This window comes from Pleurodeles waltl, chromosome 7, assembly GCF_031143425.1.
Source record: "Pleurodeles waltl isolate 20211129_DDA chromosome 7, aPleWal1.hap1.20221129, whole genome shotgun sequence".
NCBI classification, from domain to species: domain Eukaryota; kingdom Metazoa; phylum Chordata; class Amphibia; order Caudata; family Salamandridae; genus Pleurodeles; species Pleurodeles waltl.
In genome coordinates, this window is record NC_090446.1 from 1137640571 (window position 1) to 1137649144 (window position 8574).

An 8574-nucleotide genomic window follows, 5' to 3' on the forward strand; every position below is an offset into this window, starting at 1 on the left:
CATTAGCATCAGGACACAGCTCCGTCAGGTTGGGGTGACTTGTGGGGCTATGGGAGTTGGGGGAGACCTAGTGGAAGAGGCCACACAAGGTGACCAGCCACCGGCCAGGGTGGGAGCAACCTGTGTATGCCAGAACAAAGAGAGGGAGAGGTTTGGTGCAACCATCCTGCCGTCACGGGGGAAAAACAGACAGACACAAATTGGCAACTAACTGAGTGGACAACATTTATTAGTGGTTGTTTTGAATGTTGAGTGTCCTGGGGTGAGTGGTGTTGGAAATGACTGAGAAGCTGAAGAAGTGACTGAACTAGACTATGAGGATGGGTAATTAGAAGAAGGTGAAATTCTTGCATGAATAGAGAGACTGAGTGTGTGGCCAGTGAAGCAAGTGCAAGAAGGTGGGTTTCCTAACCTGCCTGTCAGGAACAAATGACTTACAGGTGGCAGAGGCAGAAGAGGAACACCTGAAGGAAATAGACCAGGGTGGCAGGAGAGCAAAGGTGGAGAAGGGAGGAAGAAAGCTGCTCAACTCCGGTTACAGAAAGGTGAGGCAGATTAGTGGCAGTGTAGGAGGATTGGGGTAGGGAAAAGGCTTCAAAGGATGGTGGCAAAGGGGGTGGGCACAAATGCAGTAGACAAAGGTATGGACATGGAAGTAGGACATATGGGGAATTAGCTGAAGACCCCATTAGGAAGGCGCAAGTTGAGTCACAGAAATGTCCTGAAACTAGTACGGTGGACAAAGTTCAGGTTCTGGAGGGCAGTGAAGGGCAAAAGAAAGATAAGAAGAAATCAAAACAATCAGAAGGGCTGTAAAGATTCCCTCATATGGGGGTATCCATGCCTTTGGGGCACATTTATCCAACAAGATAAAGGGGAAAATAGGGAAAGGTGAGTTTGTGGATACAAACTATTACACAGGTAGGTGCAGCCTAAAGAAGGGTCAAGGGAAGAAGCTTGGAATCTGGCAGGGAGACCAAGGGTCCATACCAATACTGAAACGTGGATCCCAACTTTTCTTATTTACCCAAGTGCATACTGTGAATGATTCCCCACAAGATCAGTGTCTATATTTAAATATCTGAATACAATTAGGAAGGCCCATATAGATTTTGGGGGCCTGGCATGGCTATACTATGATGAGAAATTGCATGCCAGACTAGGGGTGAAACCAGATAAACCCAGAGAAGAAGTGGACATCAATTTCTGGCTTCAATTGATGTGTCCAACATGACCACTACCAACGCTGCATACTGTTACTGGTTTGGCAATGCAACTCCAACCCTTCCTAGGACGTCCCATCCTTGGCTTTTGGGGAAGGGGACAAGGGCTTAACCCTGGAGTAGGTTGGGGGTTAAATTGTGGATACTGTACACTGAACCCATGCAAATATAAACACATGGGGGGGAGCATACAGTGCTTCAGGAAGCAAGGGAGCTATGCACACATTAGCCAGGGAAGAGGGGGCGGCAGCAGCAGCTTGGTAACAGAGGTGTTTACACTAGTTATGGTAGACAAACGTATTTTGTGGCTACTTTTTTACCTAATCAAAACAACAAAAGCAGGTATATTATTTTTTCATTGATATATGCAACCTGTTTCTGTGTTTCAAAAAGACTCTTTTTATCTTTGTAAAAGACCGCTCACCCACCATGCTTCATCATAGGGATCCCACCCTTGGTGCCTAGTGCCTCCAGGTTGTGCTTCCATACCTGATTACAGCAGAACAGGTCAGGTATTTTTGTTTGTGCACCTAAAGTATGTTCTGTGTATCAACTAGGAAAACAAAAGAGTGTTATTTAAAACTGCCTAGAGGACGCCCTTGTACTTGTGTACCTTTTGTTGTAGGTGCCCTCAGACAAAATTAAAAACAATATGTGATATGACTGGAACTATGATGTTTCCCTACATTTGATTTAAGGTCGACATTATGATTAAGTTTTGAGAAGGTAAGCCGGTATTCTCCGCTTCTCACTCTCTCTTGTGTTGGTTTTCATCACCTTTTTACCTGGCAAAAAGGCAGCAGTGATGGTGGGATTGGGCTTCTGGGACAGTTTCAGGCTAAGGAATCAGGGACCCAGGCTGAGAAGGTTTGTGGACAATTTGAAATCTGCTTGAGACATGCCTCATGTGGTGAGAGAGAAATTGGCCAAGGAAGTAACGGACGGTGAATTGCAGTTCCATTTGATCATTAGCCGTTACATGACCTCATGATAGCCCCACTGGGTGTGGTTCCCAAGAAAATGGCAAGAGAATTTAGAAAGATACATCACCTTTCATGGCCTAAAGTGTATGACTTTATGTCTTAGGAAGATACAGTTGTCCAGTTTTTGTTTGTAGATGTGCAATGGTGTTGGGAGGGTGTGTGGGGCATGTACAGAGTTGGCAAAAAGTGATATAAAATTCACTTTTCTGCTTCTATCGGTGCACCCATTGACACAGACCAAAGGGCTATTTGGTGTGCATTGCTGCCATTCTGTGTTGGAGACAGCCAAACAAGTTCATTGTATAGAGTCTGGCATTACCGATAGAGCAACTGGCATTTATCTACATATGTATGCACTGAGTAACAACATAACGAAGAGTGTGCTGGGTCTCTACTGCCACAAACCAGATCTCTTTTCCACATCCCTTGTGCAGTGTAGGACTTTTGGGCACGCCGGATACAATGATTCGAAGTGATTTGGGTGATAAAGCGGACAATAGCAGTGCCATCAGTCACTACACTCGGCTCAGGCTAACCCTGAGGGGCCTCTGTGAATTGGATGCTCCTGTGATGGCTGCCCCAAGATGCGCTGTGTTGTTACTGGTGAATCTGAATGTCTACTTTAGGGGCACTGTGGAGACAAATTGAGGTGTGAAATGCTCACTATTGATACAATGTGTTGGGTATGAAACCTTCAAACTATTCCTCACCCTAGAGAATATGGAAGGTGATCATGGCATTGAGATGGTAGTGGGCACACAATTAAAGCCAGATTAGAAATTATTTGTGATGCATCCAACTCAGTAAAAGGACAGTGAGAGTGTGAACAACTTCAACACCAATAGCTCACCAGCAAATATATAGATGGTCCACGCAAGAAGTGAGGGCACAAATGACACTTAGTGTAAATGTTCTATCCTTCAGATGTTAGCATTAAGAGAGCCACAAACGAATCTGGAAGCCTTGGTAGATTACACAAATTATATCATGGTTGAGCCAAGAATTTGGTAGCAGCCAAAACACACAGAAATGAAAAATTAGGCAACCACAATTCTCACTGAAAAGGCAAAGAGAGTTAAACATCTCATACTATGACGTGGGGCAAGAATTGATGCAGCAGGAGTTAACCCACCATCAGCAGCATGGAAAAAGTGTAGGTAATATGAAGGCGATCCATCATCCTGAATGGTGGCTGGCCAAAAGGCTGAATGCTGTGGGTGCTGCACCAATCGCTTTAAGCCAACATGATCACCCAGCTCAGCACATACCATAAGGACTCAGAACTTGCAGGCTGATAATACTAGCTGTGCACATCTGCTGCAGCCCAGTTTAGTGAAGAGGAATACATATTGGTAATATCCTTCAAAGAAGGCATGGCAAGATCCAGGCATGCTCAACACAAAAACAAAGTAAACAGGTGCTAGTGAATGTCATTGACAAAAAGCAGTCCCCACCACTATGGCCACGAACTAGGCTAACACAAAATCACAAGAAGATCTGTGCTTATGCACTGTGATACACTGGTGCATTCAACACGGCCAGAGATGAGTAGATGCCAAATTCTGTGTGACTAACACTAGAATGCTCATCAGCCTTAGCACTGTGTCATGCATATTTGATGGGAAAGGTAGAGTTTGGGATTGGATTGGTTTTGTTGAAGATGGGTGCTATGAGGAAACTCTTGTGCTATTTATATAATGGGTAATTTGTGTTTTGTTGCAGAAGGTGGAAAATATAGTTGCTGTGTGCAGAAAGCAGACTCTGCTTTCACTTTTTTACTGTGAAGATTTTGCCTTGCTCATATGGGCCACAAATTCCTCCATTTGCACAAAATCAGCGACACAGAAATAACAATGCAGTCTTCATGGATTCTTCACTACCCAGTACAGCAACTGAAGGTCACCTAGAGCAGTTGAAGAGACAGCTCTCTGCTTCTTAGCGTGATTCAGTTAAAGTATCATGAGTATGGGTCAAATAAGGAAGGGGTGGTTGTGAGTAGTTCCCTCAAAAGGTGTGGTAAAGTATGCAAGCACTTTGCTGGCCAGGGCAATGAAACTTATTTAAGTAAAGCTGGATACATTGAAACGCTGTGCATTTGGGCTCTCCGATAGTTTGCTTTATTATGCTGCTACTCAATTAAGAGCATATAGTACACTGGTTTGTTCCGAATGATAATTGGGAGTAGGATGTACTGACAGGGATGCATGCCTTTAATACTGTGACTGGAACCATTATTGATGTGGAAGAACACACCTCTAACCTTCCCATACATGGTCAGACATGCGGACGTGATCTGGAAGAGATTAGGTAAAATTATAATGAAAAAAAATACCATATAATCCAGACATCCTGCTGTGGATACTGATACCAAACAAAGATAATAGTAAGAATATGCCCATGATAAAATGGTGAAAAGGGGAAGTGATGCAAAGTAGGAGACCTCCACCTAAATAAACAGTTTCTCAAATATGATCAAGCACAAGACTCCTTTAACCTAGGTGTTGGACAATTCCCACTCCATGCATGAATACCACATGTAACTAGAGAAATCTGGACCATGTTCCCAGAGCAACCTCCAGTACCGGAAGTAATGTCCAACATTAATAATATGGCAGCATGCATGCGTTAATCACCAATTTATATCTTCACAAATGTGTCTAATTTATCAGGCCTAGTGAATGACATGGCAGCAACACTTTAACCGACGGACGGAAGGAAAGCATGCAAACAGGTTAAATATATTTCCCACAAATACACCAAATCAAATAATACACTTCCACTATCTACACAAAACGTATCTTATGGCCCAAAGCTTGCAAGGCTCGGTCCTGGCACATCGTCAGCCTGTCAGCAATGTGGTGCCACTTTCTTCATATGGTTTGGGTGTGTCCGTCAGTAGCTGATTTCTGGGGAAAAGTGGTGTTACAGTTACAATTATCCCTATTAGGAATAACTGTAAAATGAAAATCAGGATGACTGCTTTTCATACATGAGTATTAGCTAAAAGGCAGATAGCAATCTGTTGGGTGACCTAGGACACCCCGAAGCACAGTAATGGGAAAAATAATCAATCAATCAATCATTCAAGGCATTTATAGAGCGCGCTACTCACCTGTGAGGGTCTCAGGCGCTGGGGGGGGGGGTTACTGCTGCTCGAAGAGCCAGGTCTTGAGGCGCTTCCTGAAGGCGAGGAGGTCCTGGGTAGTCCTGAGGTGGACAGGAAGGGAGTTCCATGTCTTGGCTGCCAGGTAGGAGAAGGATTTATCTCTGGCGGTGGTTCTGCGGATGCGAGGGACGGTGGCAAGAGCGAGGCTGGTAGAGCGAAGTTGACAGGTGGGAGTGTAGAAGGCGAGGCGACTGTTGAGGTATTCGGGGCCCTTATTGTGGAGGGCTTTGCGTGCGTGGGTGAGGAGCCTGAAGGTGATCCTTTTGTTGACGGGGAGCCAGTGCAGGTGTTTCAGGTGGGCGGATATGTGGTTGTGGCGGGGTACGTCAAGGATGAGGCGTGCAGAGGCATTTTGTATGCGCTGAAGACGTATCTGAAGTTTTGTGGTGGTTCCTGCGTATAGGGTGTTCCCGTAGTCCAGGCGACTTGTGACGAGGGCGTGGGTAACAGTCTTTCTGGTATCGGCGGGGATCCAGCGGAAGATCTTCCAGAGCTTTCGAAGGGTGTGGAAGCAAGAGGATGAGACAGCGTTGACTTGCTTGGTCATGGTGAGAAGGGGATCCAGGATGAATCCGAGGGTGCGTGCGTGGTCAGAGGGGGTGGGTGCGGTGCCCAGGGCCGTGGGCCACCACGAGTCATCCCAGGCGGACGGGGAGTTGCAGAGGATGAGGACCTCCGTTTTGTCTGAGTTCAGTTTCAGGCGCCTGAGCTTCATCCATTGTGCGACGTCTTTCATTCCATCCTTCAGGTTGGCTTTGGCGGTGGCTGGGTCTTTGGTGAGGGAGAGTATCAGCTGGGTGTCGTCGGCGTAGGAGATGATGTTGATGTTGTGTTTGCGAGTGATGTTGGCGAGGGGGCTCATGTAGATGTTGGAGAGTGGGGCTGAATGAGGAGCCTTGTGGGATGCCGCAGATGATCTCGGTGGGTTCTGAGCGAAAGGGCGGGAGGTAGACTCTCTGTGTTCAGTCCGAGAGGAACGAGATGATCCAGTTCAGGGCCTGTCCTTGGATACCAGTGGAGCGGAGGCGGGCTATTAGGGTGCGATGGCAACGGTGTCGAAGGCGGCAGAGAGGTCAAGGAGGATGAGGGCGGTTGTTTCACCGTTGTCCATCAGGGTTCCGATGTTGTCGGTGACTGCGATGAGGGCGGTTTCCGTGCTGTGGTTGGCCCTAAAGCCCGACTGGGAGGGGTCGAGCAAGTTGTTGTCTTCGAGGAAGTTGGTCAGTTGCTTGTTGACGGCCTTCTCGATGACCTTGGCCGGGAAGGGGAGGCGCGAGATGGGGCGGAAATTCTTCAGGTCGTTGGGGTCCGCTGTAGGTTTCTTCAGGAGCTCGTTGACTTCTGCGTGTTTCCAGCTCTCAGGGAAGGTGGCCGTGGCGAGCGAGCTGTTGATGATGCTCTGGAGCTAGGGGGCGATGATTGCGTCGGCTTTGTTGAAGATGTGATGGGGGCATGGGTCCGATGGGGCGCCGGAGTGGATGGTGTTCAGGGTGGTTCTTGTCTCATCGGGGCCGATGGGGGTCCAAGCGGTGAGGGTGATGGTTGGGGCTGTGAGTTCAGTGGTGGTCGGCGGGATCTGGGGTCCGAAGCGGTCGTGTAGGTCGGTGATCTTTCGATGGAAGAAAGTGGCGAGGGAGTTGCAGAGGTCTTGTGAGGGCGTGATGGTGTTGGAGCTGGCGTTGGGATTGGAGAGCTCTTTGACGATGTTGAAGAGTTCTTTGCTGTTGTGGGTGTTCTTGTCCAGTCTCTCTTTGAAGGATGCCCTTTTGGTGGAGCGGATCAGCTGGTGGTGTTTGCGGGTGGCGGTCTTGAGGGCTGACATGTTCTCTGCGGTGTGTTCTTTGCACCAGGTCTTTTCGAGGGTGCAGCAGGTTTTCTTGGTTTCTTTGAGGGCGTCTGTGAACCAAGGGGGTTTCCTGTCAGTCTGTCTTGGGAGGTTTCTGAGGGGGGCGAGGTTGTCGGCGCAGTTGGTGATCCACTGTGTGAGGCGGAGGGCTGCGTTGTTGGCGTCGGGGGTGATGGCGGGTTGGTTGTGGTTGAGAGTGGAAAGTAGGTGTTCTGTGGAGATTTTGTTCCAGGGTCTGCGGGAGATTAGTTGTGTGCGAAGGTGGTGGGTCTTGCGTCTGAAAGTGAAGTGAACACATCTGTGGTCGGTCCAGTGTATCTCGGAGGAGTAGTTGAAGGCTACCTGGTTGCTGGCAGAGAAGATGGGGTCGAGCGGGTGGCTGGCGGTGTGGGTGGGGGTGTTCACCAGTTGCTTGAGGCTGAGGTTGGCAAGGTTGTCGAGCAAGGTGGCGGTGTTGGTGTTGTTGTTCTTCTCCAGGTGGAAGTTCAGGTCCCTGAGGGGGATGTAGTCAGGTGAGGCTAGGGCGTGCGGGGTGATGAAGTCTGTGATGGATTCGCTGAATGGTGCGCGTGGGCCAGGGGGCCTGTAGACGAGAGTGCCTCTGAGGGTGGTCCTGGGGTCGGTGTGGATCTGGAAGTGCATGTGTTCGGCGGCGAGGGGGGTATCTTCGGTGGAGGTGGTGACGTTGATGGAGCTTTTGTAGATGATGGTGATTCCTCCTCCGGTTTGGTTGGTGCGTTCTTTCCTGGCGATTTTGTAGCCGTGAGGTATGGCTAGGGCGATGTCAGGAGCAGATGAGGCGTTCATCCAGGTTTCTGTGACGAAGGCAACGTCGGGTGCAGTAGAGTCCAGGAGGTCCCATAGTTCAATGGCGTGTCTGTGGACGAGCGTGCGTTGAGGAGGATGCACTTGAGGTGGTTGTTGGGGCATGGACTGGTGGACGGATTGTCGTTGCGGCGGAAGGTATACTTGCAGGTTTGGCAGGTGAAGGGTCCCTGGGTGCGTTTGGGGCTGGCTTGGAAGCAGGTGGTGGTGCGTCCAGGGTTGAGTGCGTGGAGGAACGCGGCGTTGTAGCAGAGCTGGGGATTTTGGGAGCGCTGGGTGCCGGGGGTTCTGGTTCTGGGCGCGGTCCAGGTGCGGACGGGCACAGACGGGCTTGCCTTTGGCGCGCCAGCGGCCGCCATAAGAGGGAAGGGGGGGGAGGAGGGGTTGGCTGGGAGGCGGGAGGCGGGACAACGAATGGGAGCGGAGGGGCGGGCCGCACGGGGGCAGCGGCGGGAAGGCAGGAGAGCCGAAAACGAGAGGGAAAGGCAACCGGAGGAAAATGGGCCAAAAGCTAGAAAGGCAGCAAGAACG

At 49.4% G+C, this 8574-nt stretch overlaps 1 protein-coding gene across 2 annotated transcripts in view; it reads right to left on the reverse strand.

Annotated features, from left to right (window-relative positions):
• Positions 1-8574, reverse strand: part of UNC13D (unc-13 homolog D) — an 876342-nt gene that overhangs the window by 755755 nt on the left and 112013 nt on the right. The gene's annotated exons all lie outside the window — the stretch shown is intronic.